The sequence below is a fragment of the Eschrichtius robustus genome, chromosome 3, assembly GCF_028021215.1.
Source record: "Eschrichtius robustus isolate mEscRob2 chromosome 3, mEscRob2.pri, whole genome shotgun sequence".
Classification (NCBI taxonomy): domain Eukaryota; kingdom Metazoa; phylum Chordata; class Mammalia; order Artiodactyla; family Eschrichtiidae; genus Eschrichtius; species Eschrichtius robustus.
This window is the reverse complement of record NC_090826.1, coordinates 68,625,145-68,641,078: the sequence shown is the minus strand read 5'-3', so window position 1 is coordinate 68,641,078 and position 15,934 is coordinate 68,625,145.

Here is a 15,934-nt window from a genome sequence, read left to right as displayed (position 1 = left end):
CAGATCACTAGCTGATGAAACAGAAACTTCAATGGCCACACACAACAAAGAATACAGACTTTATAAAAATTGTTTAGAAAACTCACTAAACAAACAAACATCAACAACCCACAACAGGGAGCACACAGCAGAGGTGGTGAATTTGATTTCCAGAGTTGCCACATTATGATATTAATATGCTCCTTTGCCAACAAAAAGTTGCAAGACATGCAAAGAAAAGAAAAAGTATGTCTTACTCACAGGGAAAAATAAGTTAACAGAAACTGTCCCTGAGGAAGTCTGGACATTGAACTTAGCAGGCAAAGATTTTAAATCAACTGTCTTAAATATAAAAAGATATACTCAAGTGAACAATGTCTCATCAAATAGAGAACATCAATAAAAAGATAGAAATTATAAAAAAGAATCAAAAAGAAATTCTGATCTGAAAAGTACAATAACTGAAATGAAATAGTCACTAAAGGGGTTAACAGCAAATTTGAGCAGGCAAAAGAATCAGCAAACCTGGAGAGAGCACAGTTGAGATTATCTAGTCTGAGAAGCAGAAAGAAAAATGAATGAAGAAAAATAAACAGAGTCTAAGAGACCTGTAGGACATCATCAAGCATACCAACATATACATAATGGTAGCCCCCGAAGGAGTAGAGGGAGAGAAAGGGGAAAAAAACAATACTTGAAGAAATAATGGTTGAAACGTCCCAAATTTGATGAAAGACATGAATCTGCACATCCAAAAAAGTCAATGAATTCCACACAGTGTAAATTCAAAGAGATTGACACCCAGACACATTATAATCAAACTGCCAAAGAAAAAGATAAAAAGAGAATCTTGAAAACAGCCAGAGAGAAGGGGTTCATCATATACAAGGAATTCTCAATAAGATTAACAACCAATTTCTTCTAGGAACAAAGGAGGCCAGAAGAATATAGGATGACATCTTTAAGTGCAGAAGTTACAAAAACAAACAAACCGAACTGTCACTTAAGAATTCTATATACAGCAAAATTATCCTTTAAAAATAAAGGAGAAATTAAAACATTCCCAGATAAACAAAAACTGAGGAAGTTCATTAACAATAGAGCTTCCCTATGAGAAATGCTAATGGTAGCCCTTCAATCTGATATGAAAGGCCACTAGATTGAATCAGTAACCAAAATCTATCAACAAAGAAAAGCCCAGGACCAGATGCCTTCACTAGTGAATTCTACCAAACATTTGAAGAACGATTAACATCAATTCTTCTCAAACTCTTCCAAAACATAGAAGAGGTAGGAATACTTACTAATTTATTCTATGAGTCCAGCATTATCCTGATACCAAAGCCAGACAAAGACATCGCAAGAAAAGAAAACTATAGACCAAGATCCCTGATGCATATGGATGCAAAAATCCTCAACTAAAAAGTAACAAATCAAAAAAAAAAAAGTAACAAATCAAATACAGCAGTATAATAAAAGGATTAATCACCATGACCACCTGGGATTTATCCCAAGAATGCAAAGGTATTTCCTCATATGAAAATCAATCAATGTAATACACCACATAAATAAAATAAAAGGGAAAAACACATTATTATCTTGATTGAAGCATTTGACAAACACTAACACTCTTTCATAATAAAAATGCTCAAAAATTAGGACTATAGAAGGGAACTTCCTTGACATAATAAGGACTTATGAAAAGCCCACAGCTAATATCATACTGAAAAACTAAAAGCTTTCCTCATAAGATCAGAAATAAGAAAGGATGCCCACTTTCACCTCTTCTAGTTGACTTCTAGTCAACATCGTACCAGTAATTCTAGCCAGGAAAATGAGTCAAGCAAAAAGATAAAAGACTTCCAAATTGGAAAGGAAGAAAACTATCTCTGGTCACAGATGACATGATATTATCTATAGAAAATCCCAAAGAATCCACAAAAAACAACTAGAATGAATAAACTAATTCACCAAATTTGCAGGATATAAGATCAATGACAGTGAGTTATATTTCACATCAATGAACAATCTGTAAAGGAAATTTTTAAAATAATCCCATTTACAATAACATCAAAAAGAACATAATACTAAGGAGTAAAATTTAGCACACAGATGCCAGACTTGCACACTGAAAACTACAAAACATTGCTAAAAAATTAAAGAAGACCTAAATAAATGAAAAGGCATGTGCATTCATGGATTCAAAGACAATATTTTTATGATAACACTATTTCCCAAAGTGACCTACAGATTCGATGCAAGCCAGCCAAATCCCAATAGCTTTTTTGCAGAAATGAGAAAGCTGATTCTAAAATTTATATGGAATAGTAAAGGACCCCAAATAACCAAAACAATCTTGAAAAAGAACAAGGTTGAAAGACTCACACTTCCCAATTTTAAAACTTACTACAAAGCTACAGTAATTAAAGCAGCTAGCATATTGGCATAAGTATAGACATATAGATCAATGAAACATAATTGAGAATACAGAAATACACCCATACATCTATAGTCAATTGGTTTGCCACAAGGGTGCCAAGACCACGGAACAGGGAAAGAAGAGTCTCTGCAATAAATAGTGCTGGCAGCAGAGGAAACTGTAAACAAAATGAAATGACAACCCACAGAAAGGGAGAAAATATTTGCAAACGATGTGACTGACAAAGGATTCATCTCCTAAATTTACAAACAGCTCATTTGTCTCAATATCAAAAAAGCAAACAACCCAATCAAAAAATGGGTAGAAGACCTAAATAGACATTTCTCCAAAGAAGACATACAGATGGCCAAGAGGCACATGAAAAGTTGCTCAACATCACTAATTATTAGAGAAATGCAAATCAAAACTACAATGAGATATGACCTCACACCAGTCAGAATAGCCATCATCAAAAATTCTACAAACAATAAATGCTGGAGAGGGTGTGGAGAAAAGGGAACCCTCCTACACTGTTGGTGTGAATGTAAATTGGTGCAGCCACTGTGGAAAACAGTAGAGAGGTTCCTCAGAAAACCAAAAATAGAATTATTGTATGATCCAGCAATCCCACTCCTGGGCATATATCCAGAGAAAAACATGGTTCGAAAGGATACATACTCCCCAGTGTTCATCGCAGCACTGTTAACAATAGCCAAGACATAGATGTAAACTAAATGTCCATAAACAGATGAATGTATAAAGAAAGTGTGATACATATATGCAATGGAATATTACTCAGCCGTTAAAAAGCATTAAATAATGTCATTTACAACAAAATGGGTGGACCTGGAGATCATCATACTGAGTAAAGTAAGTTAGACAGAGAAGGACAAATATCATATGATATCATTTATATGCAAAATCTTAAAGAGAATGATACAAATGAACTTATTTACAAAACAGATAGACTCACAGACTTAGAGAACAAACTTATGGTTACCGGAGGGAAGGGAGAGGGGCAGGTATAGATTGGGAGTTTGAGAATGACACGTACACACTGCTATATTTAAAATACATAAACAGCAAGGACCTACTGTATAGCACAGGGAACTCTGCTCAATATTCTACAATAAGCTAAATGGGAAAAGAATTTGGAAAAGAAAAGATACATGTGTATGTATAACTGAGTCACTTTGCTGTACACCTGAAACTAGCACAACGTTAACCAATGATACTCCAATATAAAATAAAATAAAATAATTTTTAAAAATAAAAAATAACAAGCAATTATATGGCAATAAAATAGACAACCTGGAAGAAATGGACAAATTCTTAGAAATGCACAACCTTCCAAGACTGAAGCAGGAAGAAAGAGAAAATATGAACAGACCAATCACAAGCACTGAAATTGCAACTGTGATTAAAAATCTTCGAACAAACAAAAGCCCAGGACCAGATGGCTTCACAGGCGAATTCTATCAAACATTTAGAGAAGAGCTAACACCTTCCCTTCTCAAACTCATCCAAAATATAGCAGAGGGAGGAACACTCCCAAACTCATTCTATGAGGCCACCATCACCCTGATACCAAAACCAGACAAAGATGTCACAAAGAAAGAAAACTACAGGCCAATAACACTGATGAACATAGATGCAAAAATCCTCAACAAAATACTAGCAAACAGAATCTAACAGCGCATTAAACGGATCATACACCATGATAAAGTGGGGTTTATCCCAGAAATGCAAGGATTCTCCAATATACGCAAATCAATCAATGTGATACACCATATTAACAAATTGAAGGAGAAAAACCATATAATCATCTCAATAGATGCAGAGAAAGCTTTTGACAAAATTCAACAGCCATTTATGATAAAAAACCCTCCAGAAAGTAGGCATAGAGGAAACTTACCTCAACCTAATAAAGGCCGTATATGACACACCCACAGCCAACATCGTCCTCAATGGTGAAAAACTGAAACCATTTCCACGAAGATCAGGAACAAGACAAGGTTGCCCACTCTCACCACTATCATTCAAAATAGTTTTGGAAGTTTTAGCCACAGCAATCAGAGAAGAAAAAAAATAAAAGAATCCAAATCAGAAAAGAGGAAGTGAAGCTGTCACTCTTTGCAGATGACATGATACTATACATAGAGAATCCTAAAGATGGTACCAGAAAACTACTAGAGCTAATCAATGAATTTGGTAAAGTAGCAGGATACAAAATTAATGCACAGAAATCTCTGGCATTAGTATATACTAATGATGAAAAATCTGAAAGTGAAATTAAGAAAAGACTCCCATTTACCATTGCAACAAAAAGAATAAAATACCTAGGAATAAACCTACTTAAGGAGACAAAAGACCTGTATGCAGAAAATTATAAGACACTGATGAAAGAAATTAAATGTGATACAAATAGATGTAGAGATATACCATGTGCCTGGATTAGAAGAATCAACACTGTGAAAATGAATATACTACCCAAAGCAATCTACAGATTCAATGCAATCCCTATCAAATTACCAATGGCATTTTTCACAGAACTAGAACAAAAAATTTCACAATTTGTATGGAAACACAAAAGGTCCCGAATAGCCAAAGCAATCTTGAGAAAGAAAAATGGAGGTGGAGGAATCAGGCTCCCTGACTTCAGACTATACTACAAAGCTACAGTAATCAAGACAGTATGGTCCTGGCACAAAAACAGAAATATAGATCAATGGAACAGGATAGAAAGCCCAGAGATAAACACACACACATATGGTCACCCTATCTTTAATAAAGGAGGCAAGAATATACAATGGAGAAAAGACAGCCTCTTCAATAAGTGATGCTGGGAAAACAGGACAGCTACATGTAAAAGAATGAAATTAGAACACTCCCTAACACCATACAGAAAAATAAAGTCAAAATGGATTAAAGACCTAAATGTAAGGCCAGACCCTATCAAACTCTTAGAGGAAAACATAGGCAGAACACTCTATGACATAAATCACAGCAAGATCCTTTTTGATCCACCTCCTAGAGAAATGGAAATAAAAACAAAAGTAAACAAATGGGACCTAATGAAAATTAAAAGCTTTTGCACAGCAAAGGAAACCATAAACAAGACGAAAAGACAACCCTCAGAATGGGAGAAAATATTTGCAAATGAAGCAACTGAAAAAGGATTAATCTCCAAAATTTACAAGCAGCTCATGCAGCTCAATACCAAAAAAAGAAACAACCCAGTCCAAAAATGGGCAGAAGGCCTAAATAGACATTTCTCCAAAGAAGATGTACAGATTGCCAACAAACACATGAAAGAACGTTCAACATCATTAATTATTAGAGAAATGCAAATCAAAACTGCAATGAGATTTCATCTCACACTGGTCAGAATGGCCATCATCAGAAAATCTACAAACAATAAATGCTGGAGAGGGTGTGGAGAAAAGGAAACCCTCTTGCACGTTGGTGGGAATGTAAATTGTTACAGCCACTATGGAGAACAGTATGGAGGTTCCTTAAAAAACTAAAAATAGAACTGCCTTATGACCCAGCAATCCCACTACTGGGCATATACCCTGAGAAAACCATAATTCAAAAAGAGCCATGTACCACAATGTTCATTGCAGCTCTATTTACAATAGCCAGGACATGGAAGCAACCTAAGTGTCCATCGACAGATGAGTGGATAAAGAAGATGTGGCACATATACACAATGGAATATTATTCCACCATAAAAAGAAACGAAATTGAGTTATTTGTAGTGAGGTGGGTGGACCTAGAGTCTGTCATACAGAGTGAAGTAAGTGAGAAAGAGAAAAACAAATACCATATGCTAACATATATATATGGAATCTAAAAAAAAAAAAAATGGTCATGAAGAACCTAGGGGCAGTACAGGAATAAAGACATAGACATAGAGAATGGACTTGAGGACACCAGGAGGGTGAAGGGTCAGCTGTGACAAAGCGACAGAGTGGCATGGACATATATACACTACCAAATGTAAAATAGATATCTAGTGGGAAGCAGGCGCATAGCGCAGGGAGATCAGCTCAGTGTTTTGTGACCACCTAGAGGGGTGGGATAGGGAGGGTGGGAGGGAGGGAGACGTAAGTGGGAAGAGATATGGGGATATATGTATATGTATAACTGATTCACTTTGTTATAAAGCAGAAACTAAAACACCATTGTAAAGCAATTATACTCCAATAAAGATGTTAAAAAAATAAAATTAAATTAAAATTAAAATTAAAAAAATAAAAAATAAAAAAATAGTGTTGGGACAACTGTATATCCACATGCAAAAGAATGAAGTTAGGTCCTTACCTCACACCATACACAGAAGTTCACTCAAAATGGATCAAAGAGCAAAACGTAAGAGTTAAAAGTATAAAACTCTTAGAAGAAAACATAAGAGTAAAACTTCATTGCCTTGAATTTGTCAATGGTTCCTTAGATATTATACCAAAAGCACATGGAAAAAGAAAAAAAAATAGATAAATTGGACTTCAACAAAATTAAAAAATTTTCTTCATCAAAGGATACTATCAAGTAAGTAAAATGACAATCCATAGAATAGGAGGAAATATTTACAAATAATATAGCTGATAAGGATCTAGTAACTAGATATACAAAGAATTATCACAACTCAACAACAAAAGGCACACAACTCAATTAAAAATTGGACAAAGGACTTGAGTAGACACTTCTCCAAATAAGATATACAAATAGACAAGAAGTACATGAAAAGATGCTCAACATCATTAGTCATTAGGTAAATGCAAATCAAAACTTCAATGAGATACCACTTTAGACACTAGAATGAATATTATTTTAAAAAATGGAAAATAAGTTTGGGCGAGGATGTGGAAAATTTGGAACACTCATACCTCACTGGTGGGAATGCAAAATAGTGCAGCCATTCCAGAAAACAATTTGTTGTTCTCAAAAATATTAAACATAGAATTACCATATGATCCAGCAATTCTACTCCTAGGCCTATACCCAAAAGAACTGAAAACAGGTATTCAGGCAAAAATTTGTACACAAATGTTCACAGCAGCACTATTCACAATAACCAAAAGTGGCAACAACCCAAATGTCAATCAACTGATGAATGGAATTTTTTAATGTGGTATATTCATACTAAGGCATATTATTTGATCATTAAAAGGCATGAATTACTGATATAAGCCATATGGATGAATCTTGAAAACACTATGCTAAGGGAGAGAAGTCAGACACAAAAGGCCACATGTTATATTATTCAATTTACATGAAATACCCAGAATACATAAATCTATAGAAACCGAAAGCAGATTGGGGGAAGACAATGGGGGAAGGGGAAAAATGGAGTGACTGCTTAATGGGTTTACAGTGTTCTTTTGGAGTGAGGAAAATGTTCTGGAACTAGATAGTGGTAATTGCTGCACAGCATTATGAATATACTAATATCACTGTACTAAGTGCCACTGAATTGTACACTTTAAAATATTAAAATGCTGAGATTTATGCTATGTGAATTTTACATGGATAAAAATAAAAGTAAGCAATAAAAGAGAGAAAACCCACCTCATCCTTCAGAAAACTAATGCTGAAAGAGGCAAAGAAGACAACGGTTCCAGGTCCATGGTGTGGTAGTTTCTAAAACCAGTCCCAGCCCAGCATTCCAGGACTGCCTTGTCCCCTAGGAAGTGGCTAGGAATTTGAACTGAAAAAGCTTATAGAAAGGGCTCTAATACCTTGGGATAATGCATGATACTGCACAGAGTCTTACAACAAAGTGTAATACTGAGGGAATATCTTTTCCCCCTGGTTCTCATCCAATGCTCATGGTAGCATCTGAAGGATGCTAGGATCCACTCTCTGCCATTGTGCTCCTGGTCCCAACTTTATTACTGCCTTCAGCAGCAGTCTTCCTTGGCTCGTAATCTGCTGGAGAGACTCAACTGCCACCACCACCCCGAATAGCCTTGTATGTTCCACTTGAGAGGTTTATCTACTTTCATGTTTCTGCTCTGCCCAGAAAGTGGCGCCCAGGAGCACTGCCCCTCCAGCCAAAACTCCCTAGTCTTTATCCAACAGAACACTGAGGGTATATGAAGCCTAATCTCCAAAAGATTAGATACTGTAGGGTGAATGCTCTAGCACTCATGGTTGACTCCACTGTAAACTAGGATTCACCAAGGCCAGCTTCTACTCAGTCACTACAATCCCTCTGTCACAATCAAAATGTTAAAAAGCAATACTCAGTGTCTCCCCCAAAATACTCAAATAAAACTGGGTCCCTGTATAAACTGAAATTTTGGATTTCATCCTCTTTCCAAGTGGTGTGCTCAAGCTTTTGCACTCTGAAAACTAAAAAACATTGTTACGCTTAGACTGTGTAAAGTGATACCAAGTGATAGAAAAGAGTCAAAGTCTTTTTTCGCTATCAGTTCCTCAAATGGTTGAGCCTGTCCCTTTGTGTAAGCATGTATCTTTCCTTTTGCAGAAGTTGTTTATGCAAACATTGCATCTTATGTGGATTGTTTTGCAGCATCTATAGCCACGAAGGGTCCAGTTGTTCTTAATGTTAACCACAGGTAGAGAAACAGAAAGTCAGGAAAAGGTTAAGATAAGCCTTCAGTGCCTTTTGTGCCCCTTGTCATCAGTTCTGTAAAAACTGATATGACCAACAACTTCTCCCCCTAGAAAGATGGAGAAAATAATACAGAAAAGGTTGCAGAAATGGCTCAGTATGAGGCTTGCCCCTATGTCACCATGCTCATCCCCAAGGGGATCCAACTGAGGAGATTAGGAGCAAATTCTCCTGGATTCAGAAATACTTCCACATGCCAACCAAATCCCTTGTATTATTTCTCCCCTCTCTCCCTTTCCTGGGGCAATCTAAGGGTGTTTTGTTTTGGTTTGTTTTTTTGTTCTTATTGTTGGTAGCAGCAATGAAAAGGAAATATGAAAGTAATTTGAAAATAATTTTGATACTTTTCTCTGGATCTAATACAAGGACTAAGATATTATCTCAAAACCTGCTACATGCATAAAAATTACCTGGGATACTTGCTAATAATGTAGATTTCAGGGCTTTATTCCAGGCCTATTAATAATATCTCTGTGTATAATATTCTAGAATTTGCATATTTACCCTGCTTCATGTTACATAGTAAAGTTTAAAGCAAAAACAAAAGACATAAAAGACGTTCTCAAAGAGAACTTTTTTTCTGTTCTCCAAACCGTCTATCTGACCCACTGGTGTATAAGCTCCTACAAGGCATAGACCATGTATTTATTATTTACCTCCCACTCATTCCTCAGTCGATCATTCAGACTACCTTTGTTACGCACCCAATATGCACCAGTCATTGGATTAGATGCTAACTAAACAAAGCAGAATAAATATAACAGACACTCTATAAAAGTTTGTTGAATAAATGACAAATGAATGGAAAAAATGAACCTTACATGTAAGAATCTTGGAAATGTTTTTTTCCTCTATTAGGAAATCAACAAATTATTAATCTTCTGGTCAACCACTGATTTCATCATACATCATTCCAAATCGTTATGATGAATAAAAATAGTAATTTCATAAGAACATATACTGTATCCCAAATCTTATCAATATTTCACTCTAAATGCCTAAGTGGAAGCAAGCATTGCTGCCATTTATGAAACTGGCTATCATTCTACACTCTTGACAAAGGCAATGCTAAATAACACTGTTCTTTATATTGTGGAAGGTAGACTTCATTCACCCTGAGATCTTTATACAGTATGTGAGTACCAAAAACAACATACACATTTCCAAAAGTCATCCCCTGGTAAGCAGTTCCCCCTTCTCTGTCCTATTTGCATTGAGAACCACATGTCCATGGGTTAAACTTAATAAAAAATATAATTCTTCTATACACATTGCATGACATCTAATATATGAATTCCTAGAAAGTTGCATGTAAGTTGATTCATTTAAATGGAGCAGAGCATTTGAAGAAAATCTGTAGCAAATCCTTCTATAATAAAGAGTATAAATATTTATTGAGCACTTATTATGTGCCAGGTATTAAGCTAAGTGCTTTATATGCATTATCTCTTTGAATGCTACAAACATCTCAATGAAGTAAGCAATATTATTAAATCCAGTTTATTGATGTGTAAATTTAAGAAACATTAGATAACTTGTCCAAAAGCCCATCTAGAAAAGAGAGAAGCCAGAATTTAAACCCAGGTCTGTCTGCTCTTGAGCACTAGCTCTTAATCATTAGGGTTTTTTACAACTAATTTCCTTTAATGAAACATATCCACTAATTATTATCTGTGCTTCACTTAATAGAAAAATAAATCTTTTAAGATTAAATAGCCTACTGTTAGAAATAGAGTATGAGCTAAATAAATGTTAGTTCCCTTATTCCCATTTGGGAAAGATTTGTTTGAATGCTGTTTTCTTAAAAAGGTAAACCCCAAACTATTGAAAAGGTAGTTTGGTTAATGTAACGTAGGGGTGAAAAGAAATTGGTGATGGAAAGACCATCTCACAATAATTTTCATTAATCCATCTGGAAGACGTATTATTATTGAACTACTTAATCACTGCAATAATTTTCTTATAAATGGCTGCAGTTTTATTGCCATAGTTATTTAAAATTTTACTATGTTGGGGGGGGGTGGGCAGGGCACAGGGTCATGGGAGATCCAATCAGCACAATTGTCTTTCTGGATGGTGTACATCCACTTGCATCTATTTGCTTCTAAAAAGGACTTCCAAATATTGTATTTTATGCAGTTACTTGTTTCTTTGGTGATTTACTGTTTGACCTTCTAGGAGAGGTTTAAATTATAAGCACAATAAAAAATAGTATCTATTTCTATGAACGGAATACACAGTAAATAAAGTCATTGTTGCAGATCAAATCTTTAATATGTTACATATTAATGTTCCTTGAGGATTGTCTTGGAAAATTTTTAAGCCATGACCATCTTTCCAAAGTTATCTCAAAAAAATTTCAGTAATGGTTTCTCTCACCATCATATGATGACTTCTCAAAGACGTGAAGAACAATCTCCCTTCATTCATTCATTTTACAAATACCTATCAAAAATCTGCAATATGCCAGGCACTGTGTTAGGTGCTGCGGATATAGTGGTAAATAAAATGAGCATACATGCTACTCATGTTTCCAGAGAATTTCCCAATCTGAGCAAGGTCACCTAGGCAAAGGTGACCTTGCCTAGGCAAAGGTTTGTTTCTTTCAGCAAATAAACTCAGCCAAGCAGTCCAAGAGACAGCTCTATGCTTTCCAAAGGCTCTCTCCCACAAGGCTTTTTGTAATGCATTCACAAGACTATTATTATCAAACGATCCACCCAAAAGTTAACTAAAACAGAAAAGGCAAGTCTCCCTTTAACTGACCCTGAACTCCAAAGCCAAGCCAAATGGTTGTCAGATGGTCTTATAGGCTGTATAGATGAATCACTTGGTTTGACTCAAACCACTGATTCATTCTTACCATAACAAGTCATTATATAATGTCATATTTCTTAGTTTACTCCGGGTCTATAATAACACCATTAATCCTCCAATTTAAATTTTTTAAGGACATAGAATTGAGTCAAATTCTCCTTAAGAAATTAGTTACTTAGAGCAATTACTTCCATTTTCTCCAGGCTGTAGATTAGTCCAAGTTATCCCTTCTCTAACTCCCTTTTTCCTTCCTCCTCCTGTCCCCTAAACATAAACACATAAACACTCTTCCCAAGGTATATCTAGTTGTCTTTTTCTTCACTCTCAACCTCCTCCACACCTATGGTTTCAACAACCACCCTTCAGAGATGATTCTTGGTTTGATATCACTCATCCAATCTTTTCCTCCTGAGAACAGTGTGATTGCTGCAGAAGCATATTGAATCAGAAGGGACCTGACCCTGAACTGCTATCTAGCACATTGGTGATGAGATGGCGAAGAGTTTAAGCCAGGGTGATGTTCAGTGAGCACAGACAGGGGCCAAGCAAACCACAAGTAGGAATTAGTAAGACATTATGATGAACGAGCAAGATGCATGATTCAGCGAGCAGGCAACATGGAGTAAGGCTGGTCTGCACCGGAAACAGAAGCTGGGACTAGGGATAAATTCTAGTGAGAACAACTGTCCATTTCCCTCTCCCTTTCCTTCCTTTCCTGACTAATTCTGTTCTAAAACCATTAGTAGGGGTTTAAAAATATAATTATTTATGCTGAAATTAGGAGGTAGTCATGGGGAACCTGAGCAGGATGAATCTAGCCAAGGTAAAAGAGGCATCTACCCAGAGAAGCAGACTACTGTACGGTGTCATTATCTGAACAGATTAAGGAGGCCAACAATGTGGAGATTGCATGAGGAAAGTATCTACATTGGGGGTTGGCCCAGTGTGGGGAGTCAAAGATTGAGCAGTGTTCAGAGGGCATCCATGTGAAGGAGATTACGGGGAAGCACAGCCTGGCGTGGGTTATTGGAGCCCATGCCAGGGAACCTGACATGTAGTGTCAGAGTCTAAGTGGGCCAGGAGGGCATCCATCCATGCAGGGGAAGAACACTGGAGTTGATGACAGCCTGCTGGTGGACAAGGTCATGCCATGGCCAGATCTTGGCTTTTAAATACTATATCATATATTTCTGCTCTAATCTTTATTATATCCTTCCTTTGCTAACTTTGGGCTTAGTTTCTTTTTCTTTTCTAGTTCCTCGAGTGTAAAGCTAGGTTGTTTATTTGAGATCTTTCTTCTTTTTTAATGTAAGCATTTAACACTATGAACTTCCCTCAGCTTTTGCTACATCCTGTAAGTTTTAGTGTGTTAGATTTTCATTTTTGTTGCTCTCAAGATACTTTTGGATTTCCCTTTTGATTTCTCCATCAACCCATTGGTTGCTCAATAATATGTTGTGTAGGGGGTGCCTTCAAGAAGGCAGAGGAGTAAGACATGGAGATCACGTTCCTACCCACAAATATATCAAAACTACATCTACATGTGGAACAGCTCCTAAAGAACACCTACCGAATGCTGGCAGAAGACCTCAGACTTCCCAAAAGGCAAGAAACTCCCCACGTACCTGGTAGGGCAAAAGAAAAAAGAAAAAACGCAGGCAAAAGAATAGGGATGGGACCTGCACCTCTGGGAAGGAGCTGTGAAGGAGGAAAAGTTTCCACACACTCGGAAGCCCCTTCACTGGCGGGGACACGGGGTGGACGGGGGGTAAGTTGTGGAGCCACGGAGGACAGAGCAGCAACAGGGGTGCAGAGGGCAAAGCGGAGAGATTTCCACACAGAGGATCAGTGCCAACCAGCACTCACCAGCCCGAGAGGCTTGTCTGCTCACCCGCCGGGGTGGGTGGGGGCTGGGAGCTGAGGCTTGGGCTTCTGTCGGATCCCAGGGAGAGGACTGACGTTGGCTGCGTGAACACAGCCTGAAAGGGCTAGTGCACCACAGCTAGCTGGGAGGGAGTCCGGGAAAAGGTCTGGACAGGCCTAAGAGGCAAGAGACCGTTGTTTCGGGGTGCACGAGTAGAGGGGATTCAGAGAACTGCCTAAATGACCTCCAGAGATGGGTGCGAGCCACGGCTTCAGCGCGGACACCAGAGATGGCATGAAACACTTAGGCTGTTGCTGCAGCCACCAAGAAGCCTGTGTGCAAGCACAGGTCACTCTCCACACTACCCCTCCTGGGAGCCTGTGGAGCCCGCCACTGCTAGTGTCCCGTGATCCAGGGACAACTTCCCCGGGAGAACACAAGGCGTGCCGCAGGCTGTTGCAACATCACGCCAGCTTCTGCCACCGCAGGCTCGCCCATCCCCCTCGGCCTGAGTGAGCCAGAGCCCCCTAATCAGCAGCTCCTTTAACCCCCTCCTGTCTGGGTGAGGAACAGATGCCAGAGGGCAACCTACATGCAGAGGTGGGGCCATATCCAAAGCTGAAACCCAGGAGCTGTGTGAACAAAGAAGAGAAAGGGAAATTTCTCCCAGCAGCCTCAGGAACAGCAGATTAAATCTCCACAATCAACTTGATGTACCCTGTATCTTTGGAATATCTGAATAGACAAAGAATCATCTCCAAATTGAGGCAGTGGCCGTTGCAAGCAACTGTAGACTTGGGGTTTGCTTTCTGCATCTAATTTGTTTCTGGTTTTATGTTTATCTTAGTTTAGTATTTAGAGCTTGTTATCATAGGTAGATTTCTTTATTGATTTGGTTGCTCTCTTCCTTTTTTTTATTTTTTATATATTTTTTTTCCTTTTTCTCTTTCTGTAAGTGTGTATGTGTATGCTTCTTTGTGTGATTTTGTCTGTATAGCTTTGATTTTGCCATTTGTCCTGGGGTTCTGACTGTTGGTATTTTTGTTTGCTTGTTTTTTTCTTTTTCAGTATACATTTAGCGCTTGTTATCATTGGTGGATTGGTATTTTGGTTTGGTTCCTATCTTCTTTCTTTCTCCTTTTTTTTTAAATTGCTTTTTTATTTTTTTATATCTAATAATCTTTTTCTATTTTAATAACTTTATTTTATTTTATTTCATTTATTTATTTATTTATTACTTTATTTATTTATCTTTCTCCCTTTTCTTCTGAGCCATGTGGCTGACACGGCCTTGGTGCTCTGGCCATGTGTCAGGTCTGAGCCTCTGAGGTGGGAGAGCCAAGTTCAGGACATTGGTCCACCAGAGACCGCCCAGCCCCATGTAATATCAAACGGCTAAAGCTCTCCCAGAGATCTCCATCTCAATGCTAAGACCCAGCTCCACTCAACGACCAGCAAGCTACAGTGCTGGACACCCTATGCCAAACAACAAGCAAGACAGGAACACAAACCCACCCATTAGCAGAGAGCCTGCCTAAAATCATAATAAGTTCACATAACCCCAAAACACACCACTAGACATGGTCCTGCCATGCAGAAAGACAAGATCCAGCCTCATCCACCAGAACACAGGCACCAGTCCCCTCCACCAGGAAGCCTACACAAACCACTGAACCAACCATAGCCACTGGGAGTAGACACCAAAATCAACGGGAATTACAAACCTGCAGCCTGCAAAAAGGAGAACCCAAACACAGTAAGTTAAGCAAAATGAGAAAACAGAGAAATATGCAGCAGATGAAGAAGCAAGGTAAAAACCAACCAGACCAAACAAATGAAGAGGAAATAGGCAATCTACCTGAAAAAAGAATTCAGATTAATGATAGTAAAGGTGATCCAAAATCTTGGAAATAGAATGAAGAAAACACAAGAAATGCTTAACAAGGACCTAGGAGAACTAAAGAGCAAACAAACAATGATGAACAACACAATAAATGAAATTAAAAATTCTCTAGAAGGAATCAATAGCAGAATAACTGAGGCAGAAGACCAGTAAGTGAGCTGGAAGATAAAATAGTGGAAATATCTACTGCAGAGCAGAATAAAGAAAAAAGAATGAAAAGAATTGAGAACAATCTTAGAGACCTCTGGGACAATATTAAATACACCAAAATTAGAATTATAGGGGTCCAAGAAGAAGAAGAAGAGGGGAAAA